Genomic DNA, 12,841 nt, shown 5'->3' with positions numbered 1-12,841 from the left:
TGAAATTGCCTTCTCCTCACGTTTTTAAGACGGATCAAGAGTTCATCGTCTATAATCACGGATTCAAATTTTACTTCACATTTTGGAATTGCAATGCTCCTGGCTTCAACAATGGAATTTGTTAAAGTTTCAAGAGCATTGTCAATATCAAGTTTAGTTTCTAAAGAAATGTTAACATCAAGATTAGAGTCAACATACGTTTCATATGTATTCCAGTCAGCTCGTAAATAATTAAAAGTGGAGCTGATAGGATTGAGAATCGCTTCATGGGATATTTGAAACGTAACAGGCACATGATCAAAATCTAAATCAGCATGAGTACCGTCAAGCTACCATTCACCGTGCATTTAAGAAAAATCTGCACTTCAAAAAAATATATAACTTTTCCAAATTATTTTAAGCGTACTAGAATACCACTACGCAGCGTGTAATTATATCATAATTCAGGGAAAAATCTAAAACTAGTGACGCATAACAAAAAATTACCTAAAAATTATGTTTGAAAATGTCATGTTAAGGTCGCCTCGTACCGTTCTATGTCACCATTTACCGTGCACACTAGTGCACTATTCACCGTGCGTATAGTTTTCGTCATGATTTTAGTTCGTATCTTGAAGAAACGTTGTTGATGGAGCAACTATGTTGCTAGTAGTGTGCGCACTCATTTTTAAGAGTATTCAAATCTTAATTTACAATACAAATAATAAGAAGTTTAAAAATTGGCTAAATAATATTTTTTCATTAAAATCGTTATAGGAGGTTTGACTGTATTGTCCAAACCATTCCATATTCACTTAAAAACTAAAAGTAAAGTTTTTTAATCACGACATAACAATGAATCTAATATTACCGAATAATTTCATACCTTTTAAACTAATACACGGTAATAGGAATCATACATATTGAAAAGGGTCCATTCACCGTGCATTTAGGTTTCGATTGAGACACAATAAAATTTTTCAATTTGCTTAAAATCTCATTGCTCATACGATGAAATACATCATACTAATAGTATACACAGTGAAAACTTGTTGAAATTTTGAAAAATTTCATACTCTAACGTTAAAATGAAAAATGTGAATTTTTGGCGTTCCTACTAAGACTGTTGAAAAATCTCATTATCGAACAGAATTCACTTGGTTTTGACTACATAAACTAGGTTTTTCATAATGCTTTGTGACAAAAACTACTTCATTATATCTGTTTTATCTTATTTTGCTGACAAAAGAATAATTTGTGAAAATTGTATGAATATTCTGTAGGAATTTGTATATGTGCACGGTGAATGGAGGCCGCACGGTGACTGGTGACTTAACGGTAACTAATTGGCTACAAAGATGACTAGAGTCGGTTAAGACCAAGTCAATCGTAGATGGATTTCTAGAAGAGGAAAAACATGTAGGGCTATCAGGGTATTGAATTGAGAAATATCCTGAAGAGCACTCATCAAATAAAATTCTGCCGTTGGAATTACTTTGAGAATTATTCCATGACCGATGTTTGGCATTAAAGTCACCAATGACAAAAAATTTTGACTTATTGCGAGTCAATTTTCGCAAGTCAGTTTGGAGCAAATTAACTTGCTGCCCAGAGCATTGGTAAGGCAAATAGGCAGCTATGAAAGTATATTTACCAAGCTGTATTTCAACAGAAACACCTAAAGTTTCAAAAACTTTAGTTTCAAATGACGAAAACAGTTGATGTTTTATACGCCTATGAATGATGATTGCAACTCCCCCACATGCCCCATCAAGTCGATCATTACGATAAACAAAAAAGTTAGGATCTTTTTTTAGTTTGGATCCAGGTTTTAAATAAGTTTCGGTAATAACTGCTATATGCACGTTATTAGCTGTAAGAAAATTAAACAGCTCGTCCTCTTTACCATTCAGAGAACGAGCATTCCAATTTAAAATATTTAAATTATTATTTGGATCCATTAGAAAAACGTAATCCAATAACAATTTGATTTGTAAATTTTACACCTACTTGGACTGCTTCAGTCATATTGGTGGCTTTGAACATTGCATCAATCATTAGATTCAATTGTTCAGTTAGAAAATTAAAATCAGAGGCAGACATATCACTTGAAGTGGGTACATCTGATGATTTCCCATTGGAATTCTCGGTAGACGAAGAAGCTGAGTTGGAGTAACCTGTGGCGGTAGGGTTTTTTCCACTTGATTTGAAACAAGTAGAATGGGTACTCATGGAACGAATAGGGGAGGAGTTCAAATTACCTGCTACGATATCGGCAAAGGATTTACCGTGGGTAGATACATTCGAAATTGAAAGATTCGAACGGCTACCCGACGGATTAAAATTAGTTTGTGAATGAGCATGATTATGATCTTCCTGGTGGGTATGATTCCTAATCAAGCGATCGTTAACTGAAAAATGAGCATTGTTCGATACTCTACCAGGCAAATTCCGGAAACGACCGTTATCGTAACGGATATTATCCTTCATCTGCCTGGCACGAGCCTCAACGACTCTCTTGCGTGAAGGGCATTCCCAAAAGTTAGCTTTATGAGGGCCCTTGCAATTGGCGCATTCAAACTTTCTGGTATCTTCCTTCACAGGACAGACGTCCTTAGCGTGAGAAGAACCTCCGCAAATCATGCATTTAGCATCCATGCGACAATTTTTTGTACCATGACCCCACTTTTGGCACCGACGGCACTGAGTGGGGTTCTGGTAATTTCCTCCAGGTTTCTGGAAATGTTCCCATGTCACACGGACATCGAACATAAGTTTTGCTTTTTCTAAAGCTTTAATATTACTTACTTACTTATTTGGCTTTACATCAATTATCTTGATAAAGCCTCGCCAACAATATTTCGCCAATTCCCTCGGTTCATGGCCGCTTCTCTCCATCCTCGACTGTGACCCACGTTCTCCAGATCTTGTTGCACTTGATCAAGTCACCTCGCTCGCTGTGCTCCTCGCCTTCTTGTTCCGACCGGATTCGTGGCGAACACCATCTTTACAGGGTTGTTGTCCGGCATTCTTGCAACATGCCCTGCCCAGCGTATCCTTCCAGCTTTAGCTACCTTCACGATACTGGGTTCGCCGTAGAGTTGAGCGAGCTCGTGGTTCATCCTTCGCCGCCACACGCCGTTCTCCTGCACGCCGCCGAAGATCGTCCTTAGCACTCGGCGTTCGAAAACCCCAAGAGCTTGCAAGTCCTCCTCGAGCATAGTCCACGCCTCATGCCCATAGAGGACTACCGGTCTTATGAGCGTTTTGTACATCGTGCATTTGGTGCGGGGGTGAATCTTTCTTGACCGCAGTTTCTTCTGGAGCCCATAGTAGGCACGACTTCCGCTGATGATGCGCCTTCGTATTTCCCGACTAACATTGTTGTCAGCCGTCAACAAGGATCCGAGGTAGACGAATTCGTCCACCACCTCGAAGGTATCCCCGTCTATCGTAACACTGCTTCCTAGGCGGGTCCTGTCGCGCTCAGTTCCGCCAACCAGCATGTACTTTGTTTTCGACGCATTCACCATTAGCCCGACTCTTGTTGCTTCGCGTTTCAGGCGGGTGAACAAATCTGCCACCGTTTCAAATTTTCTCCCAATAATATCCATGTCGTCCGCGAAGCAAACAAATTGTCCGGATCTCGTGAAAATCGTGCCTCGACTGTTAAGTCCGGCTCTCCGCATGACACCTTCAAGCGCAATATTGAACAACAGGCACGAAAGTCCGTCGCCCTGTCGTAGTCCCCGCCGAGACTCGAACGAACTGGAGTGTTCGCCCGAGATCTTCACGCAGTTTTGCACACCGTCCATCGTTGCTCTGATCAATCTTGTGAGCTTCCCGGGAAAGCTGTTCTCGCCCATGATTTTCCATAGCTCTATGCGGTCGATACTATCGTATGCCGCCTTAAAATCGATGAACAAATGGTGCGTAGGGACCTGGTACTCACGGCATTTCTGGAGGATTTGCCGCACGGAAAAGATCTGGTCCGTTGTCGAGCGGCCGTCGATGAAACCTGCTTGATAACTTCCCACGAACTCGTTTGCTTTAGGTGATAGACGACGGAAGAGAATCTGGGATAGCACTTTATAGGCGGCGTTTAGGATGGTGATTGCACGATAATTTTCACACTCCAGTTTGTCGCCCTTTTTGTAGATAGGGCATATAACGCCTTGCTTCCACTCCTCCGGTAGCTGTTCCGGTTCCCAGATTCTGACTATCAGCCGATGCAGACAAGCGGCCAACCTGTCCGGGCCCATCTTGATGAGTTCGGCTCCGATACCATCCTTGCCAGCGGCTTTGTTGTTCTTGAGCTGTTGAATGGCATCCTTAACTTCCCCCATCGTGGGAGCTGGTTGATTTCCGCTGTCCGCTGTGCTGACGTAGCCATCGCCTTCGCTGTCCTGACCTTCTGTGCCTGTGTTCTCTGCGCCATTCAGGTGTTCATCGTAGTGCTGCTTCCACCTTTCGATCACCTCGCGTCCGTCCGTCAAGATGCTCCCATCCTTATCCCGGCACATCTCAGCTCGCGGCACGAAGCCTTTGCGGGATGTGTTGAGCTTCTGATAGAACTTCCGCGTTTCTCGAGAACGGTACAGCAACTCCATCTCTTGGCATTCCACCTCTTCCAGGCGGCGCTTTTTGTCCTGGAATAGGCGGGTTTGCTGTTTCCGCTTCAGTCTGTATCGTTCCACGTTTTGCCGCGTACCATGCTGCAGCATTGCAGCCCGCGCTGCATTCTTCTCCTCTAAAACCTCTTGGCACTCCTCGTCGAACCAATCGTTTCTTGAGCTCCGTTCCACATATCCGACAACGCTTTCGGCAGCGTCGTTAATGGCTGCTTTGACTGTCCTCCAGCAGTCCTCAAGAGGGGCCCTATCGAGCTCGCCCTCATCCGGCAACGCTGCCTCAAGATGCTGCGCGTACGCATTGGCGACATCCGGTTGTTTCAGCCGCTCGAGATTGTACCGGGGCGGGCGTCGGTACCGTACATTGTTGATGACGGATAGTTTTGGGCGCAGTTTCACCATCACCAGATAGTGGTCGGAGTCAATGTTGGCGCCACGATAGGTTCTGACGTCGGTTATGTCGGAGAAGTGCCGTCCATCGATCAAAACGTGGTCGATTTGCGATTCTGTCTGCTGAGGTGATCTCCAGGTGTACCGATACGGGAGGCTGTGCTGGAAATAGGTGCTACGAATGGCCATGTTCTTGGAGGCGGCAAAATCTATCAGTCGTAGGCCGTTCTCGTTCGTCAGCCGGTGGGCGCTGAACTTTCCAATCGTCGGTCTGAACTCCTCCTCCTGGCCAACCTGAGCGTTCAAATCTCCTATGATGATCTTGACGTCGTGGCTTGGGCAGCGGTCGTACTCGCGTTCGAGCTGCGCGTAAAATGCGTCCTTGTCATCATCAGTGCTTCCGGAGTGTGGGCTATGCACGTTAATTATGCTGAAGTTAAAGAATCGGCCTTTGATTCTTAACTTGCACATTCGTTCATTGATCGGCCACCACCCGATCACGCGCCTTTGCATATCACCCATCACTATAAAAGCTGTTCCCAGCTCGCGTGTGTTGCCGCAGCTCTGGTAGATGGTATGATTACCTCTAAACGTTCGCACCAATGCTCCTGTCCAGCACACCTCCTGCAGCGCTACGATGTCGAAACCGCGGGTCTTCAGTACATCGGAGAGTATGCGAGTACTTCCAATGAAGTTGAGAGATTTGCAGTTCCACGTACCGAGTTTCCAATCGCTAGTCCATTTTCGTCGCTGTGGTCTTTGCCGATTGTTCCGGTCCGTATTCTCTCGTTGACGTTCCTGTGCTGATGTGTTTTTACGGCTGGCTCGCAGGGCCTGACACCAACCCCCTAGATTTCCGGAGGACCATTCCCCCTAAATGTTCGGAGGGCCATAGTGCGCAGTTTAGCTTAGAGTCCTTCTCTGGCACTCGGACGATGATCAGCCGCCCCTGACATGGGGAACAGACGCTGTTGTGAGCCGCTCCTAACGTGGAGTACAGACGCTCCAGGTTTGCAAAAGCAAACCCCCCCTTCCCTGTCAGCATACGACCAAAGTTCCCACCGGGGGTTGGTTACCCGATCTTCCCCAAGGTTACTCGTACCCCGGCCAGTACCACGAGGAGGTAGGGATAGGAGTTGCTGGGCAAGAGGCTAAGGACCGCACAAAGGGGTCTATTTTATTCCTGCAGGTACGCGAGGTACCAATGGTACGCCATGCCCAGCCATTTACCGCGCCAAAAGCTTTAATATTATTTAGTTCTTTTTTGTTAAAGTGAACTAAATAATATTCGTGAGAAAGCCCTTTCCGAACAATGCCAGATTGGGTTCTCTTTTTCATAATGATTACTTGAACTGGGGAAAATCCAAGTAAATCATTTATTCCATTTTTGATCTCTTCAGGTGACTTATAGTCACTTGGGAGACCTTTCAAGACAACTTTGAACAAACGTTCAGTTTTGTCGTCGTAAGTAAAAAATTTGTGCTTCTTCTCTTCTAGATGTCTGAGAAGAAGTTCACGATCTTTAAGAGTTTCCGGCAAAACGCGACAGTCTCCTTTCTTTGCGATTTGGAAGGAAACCTTGATTCTCCTAATGGAGTTCAAGATCTCCTGCCTAAATCCCCCAAATTCGGAACAACTGACCACGATAGGCGGCACTCTTTGCTTCCTCACTTGAATCAAAGAGCCTGGGCTAGAGGCTGCTTCGATTTGGTGTTCGGAAAATTTGTCTAGAGCATCGAACTGATTGCTCATTTCGATACAATTATTATCACCCTTGGAAGAAACTTCGAATTCCGGGGAAGCGTCCTTTCTTCCATTCTTGCCACGTGTAGTGACAGTTTTAAAACCCACTTTTTTGGAAGGAAGTAGTGAATTCAGAGATTCACCCTTCCTTTTGTTAGTTGTTGATACCATGTTTAGTTAATAAACGAGAAAGACGTGACCTTCGAGAGGTTTTTTCCCAAGACGGTGTCCAAGAAGGATTACCACCGCTAGCTTTCGCCAACGGGTCCAACGAAAAATCGAAGGCACGGGTCCAAACAAGGATCGTAAAGGGATCAATAGTAGAAAAAATAGTACTGAAAAGTACTGTTTTAGTAGCACTGAAAAGTACCGTTTTTAATTTTAGCACTGAAAAGTACTGTTTATGTAGCACTGAAAAGTACTGTTTTATTGCTTTAGGTAGTTTTTAAGAAAACTTCCAAGAGCAAAGAGAATTCGTGTACGCACAGCACGAAGGTACGATGCGCACTGTTAGAAGAGGTTTTGAAACGACTATCACACGCCAACATTAAAGTCAATTATAGAAAATGTAAATTTTTCGTTAATGAACTACCGTTTTTGGGACATATTATTTCTAGTAAAGGTCTCTCTCCTAATCCGGAGAAAGTTTCTACAATACAGGCGGCAAAGAAACCGGAGAACGTTGGTGAACTTAAAGCTTATTTGGGGCTTCTAAACTATTACAACAAGTTTTTGCCGAATCTTTCTATGATTTTGCAGCCATTATATGGTCTACTGAAAAAGAATGTCCATTACCAATGGAGTATTAACTGCGAGAAGTCTTTTCAGCAGTCCAAGGCCCAATTGTTAGCTGCAAACATACTTACGTTTTACGATCCAAAGAAACCTATAGTAGTGAGTACTGATGCGTCATCATATGGATTAGGTGGAGTGTTTTCACACATTATAGATGGCAAAGAGCATCCTATTTGGTTTACGTCATTTTCCTTGAATAATGCGCAAAGAACTTATCCAATATTACATTTAGAGGCGTTAGCGGTGGTATTCACAGTAAAAAAGTTTCATAAATTCTTGTACGGTCAAAAGTTTACTATCTACACGGATCACAAACCACTTTTAGGAATCTTGGACAAATTTGGAAGGAATTCAATTTTTGTAACTAGACTTCAAAGATATGTAATGGATTTGGCAATATATGATTACGATATTGAATATAGGCCGGCTGAAAAGCAAGGTAATGCCGACTTTTGCTCAAGATTCCCATTGAATCAAGAGGTTTCGTTTGATGCAACACTTGATTATGTGAAATCATTGAATTTATCAGAAGATTTTCCTTTAGATTATTCGACAGTAGCTAAAGATTCGTTTTTGCAACAAATAAGTTCTTATATAAAAAATGGTTGGCCAGAAAGAATACCAAGTTGTTTTCGAAATGTTTATCCACAAAATCAAGATCTTGAAGAGATAGAAGGCTGTTTGTTATTTCAAAACAGGGTAATAGTGCCTGCGACCCTACAGTCTAAGGTTTTGAAGCTTCTTCATGCAAATCATAACGGTATAATCAAAATAAAGCAACTAGCACGGAAAGCAGTTTATTGGTTTGGCATAAACAAGGATGAAAATTTTGTTAACAATTGTGAGATTTGTTTGAAAATGACCAATACTTCTGGAAGCAAAGAAACTAAAGAATGAATCCCGACAGTAAAACCTTTCAGTCGAATACACGCTGATTTTTTTTATTCGAAAGGACACACACTACTTTTGATTGTAGACAGCTGGTCCAAATGGTTGGAAATTGAAATAATGGATACAGGTACTGGCGCAGAAAAAGTTTTAAGGAAGTTTGCGGGATTTTTTGCTAGATATGGTTTGCCGGATACTGTAGTAACTGACAATGGTCCTCCGTTTAATTCAAATGCTTTTGTTTCGTATCTTGAAAGGCAAGGAGTATGTACTATTAAAAGTCCACCCTACCATCCTCAAAGCAATGGCCAGGCTGAGAGATTGGTAGGAGTTACCAAAGAGGTACTAAAGAAATTTCTTCTAGACCCACAAATAAGTTCTTTAAATTTACAGGACAAAATTGATTATTTTCTTTTCAACTACAGAAATACCTGTATTGAGAATGGAGTTTCACCATCTGAAAAAGTTCTAGGTTTTAAGCCCAAAACATTGCTGGATTTATTGAATCCTAACAAATTTTTCAAAAATCATTTGCAATATCAGCCGGGTGAAAATGTAATAAGGGATCATTTTGATGGTTATCATGATGATCCGTTCGGGAAATTAGTACCAGGCGACAAGGTTTACTATAAAAACCCTAGTCTATCAGAAATACCAAGATGGGTAGAAGCCAAGTTTACTAAAAGAGTTTCTACCAATATATTACAGATCGCCATCGGAGCTCATCTCCTGACGGCCCACAGGGGGCAGATAAAGCTAGCCAAGAAGAATGAACGAAGGCGAAACGTGTCGCTTCATGTCGGGGAAGGGAGGACAATCGAGCGTCGAGCGAAGAAGAGAAGGTACGTCGAGTCTGAGGATGAGGAACCGTTTTTGGGTTTTGATGAGCTAGTTGAACCACCACCCGCTAGAAGTGAGTTACATCCAGAGGCGTTACGAGAACCAGAAACCGAGAGCTCTCAACCGAAGAATTCGAAGACTTCAGTTGCCGTAAGACGTTCGACTCGGAATATCAAGAGATCGAAGAATAATGAATTTTGTTATTACTAAAAGTGAAGCAATATGCATGATATTTAAAGCACAATCAATTTTTTTTTTTTAGTATCATTCCAAACATTACATTCATTTCTTATATCTAGGTGTTCTGTGTTATTAGACAACACTACCATCCTAATTTGGTAAAACAAATTTAAGATTTAATTAACATTTTGTTAACAACATATTACATTTCATTTGCCGTAGCAGTTCAGTTTAATATACTTAACCTAACTTAACCTAAACATATAACGCATTAATCGTGGCAATAGAAGATTGTACTATTAAAAGTCAAATAGAAGATTGCAACGATTTTTGCCTGAAATTATTGATTATTTTATTTGACATTTGTTCCAATGTTTCAACATTGGATATTCTATGTAACTCATTGGTACTATACCAGGGAGGAAGCCTCAGAGTCATTTTCAAAATTTTATTTTGAATTCTCTGCAGAGATTTCTTCCTGGTATTACAACAGCTAGTCCATATTGGTACAGCATACAACATGGCTGGCCTGAAAATTTGTTTGAATATCAAAAGCTTGTTCTTAAGACAAAGTTTTGATTTTCTATTAATAAGGGGATAGAGACATTTTACATATTTATTACATTTGAATGCTTGAATGCTTGAATGCTTGAATGCCCTCAATGTGATTTTTGAAAGTTAAATTCTTATCTAGCATGAGCCCTAGATACTTAACTTCATCTGACCAATTTATTGGAACCCCTCTCATCGTGACAACATGTCTACTTGAAGGTTTCAAATAAAAAGCTTTTGGTTTATGTGGGAATATTATTAGTTGAGTTTTGGAAGCATTAGGAGAAATCTTCCATTTTTGCAAGTATGAAGAAAATATATCCAAACTTTTTTGCAATCGACTACAGATGACACGCAGGCTTCGTCCTTTGGCGGAGAGGCCTGTGTCATCCGCAAACAAAGATTTTTGACATCCCTGAGGTAGCTCAGGTAAGTCAGATGTGAAAATATTGTATAATATTGGTCCCAAAATGCTGCCTTGAGGAACACCAGCTCTTACAGGAAGTCTTTCAGATCTGGAGTTCTGATAATTAACCTGAAGTGTACGATTTGACAGATAACTTTGAATTATTCTAACAATGTATGTTGGAAAATTAAAGTTTTTTAATTTTACAACCAAACCTTCATGCCAAACACTGTCGAATGCTTTTTCTATGTCTAGAAGAGCAAGACCAGTAGAATAGCCTTCAGATTTGTTGGAACGGATCAAATTTGTTACACGTAAAAGTTGATGAGTGGTCGAATGTCCATGGCGGAATCCGAACTGTTCATTGGCAAAAATTGAATTTTCGTTGATGTGTGCCATCATTCTGTTCAAAATAACCTTTTCAAAAAGTTTACTGATGGAGGAAAGCAAACTGATTGGACGATAGCTAGAAGCTTCTGCAGGATTTTTGTCTGGTTTTAAAATTGGAACAACCTTAGCATTTTTCCATTTGTCAGGAAAATATGCTAATTGAAAACATTTGTTGAATATATCAACTAAAAATGATAAGCTACTTTCTGGAAGTTTCTTGATGAGGATGTAGAAAATTCCATCATCGCCAGGAGCTTTCATGTTTTTGATTTTTTTAATAATAGTTCTCACTTCTTCCAAATCAGTCTCCCAGGCATTTTCGAAAACGTTCTCTTGATTGAGAATATTTTCGAACTCCTGAGTAACTTCATTTTGACTAGTAAGTCCTAAATTAAAATTGTGCGCACTTTCAAACTGCATAGCAAGTTTTTGAGCTTTTTCGCAATTAGTTAGTAATAATTTGTTTTCCTCTTTCAATGCCGGTATTGGCTTCTGAGGTTTTTTCAAGATTTTAGATAATTTCCAAAAGGGCTTAGAGCCAGGGTCCAATTGAGAAATTTTATTTTCAAAATTTTTGTTTCTTAATTGAGCAAAACGTTTCTTGATTTCTTTCTGCAAATCCTGCCATATAATTTTCATAGCAGGATCGCGAGTGCGTTGAAATTGCCTTCTCCTCACGTTTTTAAGACGGATCAAGAGTTTAAGATCATCGTCTATAATCACGGATTCAAATTTTACTTCACATTTTGGAATTGCAATGCTCCGGGCTTCAACAATGGAATTTGTTAAAGTTTCAAGAGCATTGTCAATATCAAGTTTAGTTTCTAAAGAAATGTTAACATCAAGATTAGAGTCAACATACGTTTTATATATATTCCAGTCGGCTCGTAAATAATTGAAAGTGGAGCTGATAGGATTGAGAATCGCTTCATGGGATATTTGAAATGTAACAGGGACATGATCAGAATCAAAATCAGCATGAGTAATCAGTTGGCTACAAAGATGACTAGAGTCGGTTAAGACCAAATCAATCGTAGATGGATTTCTAGAAGAGGAAAAACATGTGGGGCTATCAGGGTATTGAATTGAGAAATATCCTGAAGAGCACTCATCAAATAAAATTCTGCCGTTGGAATTACTTTGAGAATTATTCCATGACCGATGTTTGGCATTAAAGTCACCAATGACCAAATATTTTGACTTATTGCGAGTCAATTTACGCAAGTCAGTTTGGAGCAAATTAACTTGCTGCCCAGAGCATTGAAAAGGCAAATAGGCAGCTATGAAAGTATATTTACCAAACTGTGTTTCAACAGAAACACCTAAAGTTTCAAAAACTTTAGTTTCAAATGATGAAAACAGTTGATGTTTTATACGCCTATGAATGATGATTGCAACTCCCCCACATGCCCTATCAAGTCAATCGTTACGATAAACAAAAAAGTTAGGATCTCTTTTGAGTTTAGATCCAGGTTTTAAATACGTTTCGGTAATAACTGCTATATGCACGTTATTAACCGTAAGAAAATTAAACAGCTCGTCCTCTTTACCATTCAGAGAACGAGCATTCCAATTTAAAATATTTAAATTATTATTTGGATCCATTAGAAAAACGTAATCCAATAACAATTTGATTTGTAAATTTTACACCTACTTGGACTGCTTCAGTCATAGTGGTGGCTTTGAACATTGCATCAATCATTAGATTCAATTGTTCAGTTAGAAAATTAAAATCAGAGGCAGACATGTCATGTGATTTCCCATTGGAATTTCCGGTAGACGAAGAAGCGGAGTTACCTGTGGCGGTAGGGTTTTTTCCATTTGATTTGAAACAAGTAGAATGGGTACCCATGGATCGAACAGGGGAGGAGTTCGAATTTCCTGCTACGATATCGGCAAAGGATTTACCGTGGGTAGATACATTCGAAATTGAAAGATTCGAACGGCTACCCGACGGATTAAAATTAGTTTGTGAATGAGCATGATTATGATCTTCCTGATGGGTATGATTCATGATCAAGCGATCGTTAACTGAAAAATGAGCATT

This window comes from Aedes aegypti, chromosome 1 (assembly GCF_002204515.2).
Source record: "Aedes aegypti strain LVP_AGWG chromosome 1, AaegL5.0 Primary Assembly, whole genome shotgun sequence".
Lineage (NCBI taxonomy): Eukaryota > Metazoa > Arthropoda > Insecta > Diptera > Culicidae > Aedes > Aedes aegypti.
The sequence above is the reverse complement of the archived record's forward strand: the minus strand, read 5'-3'. Positions refer to the sequence as shown.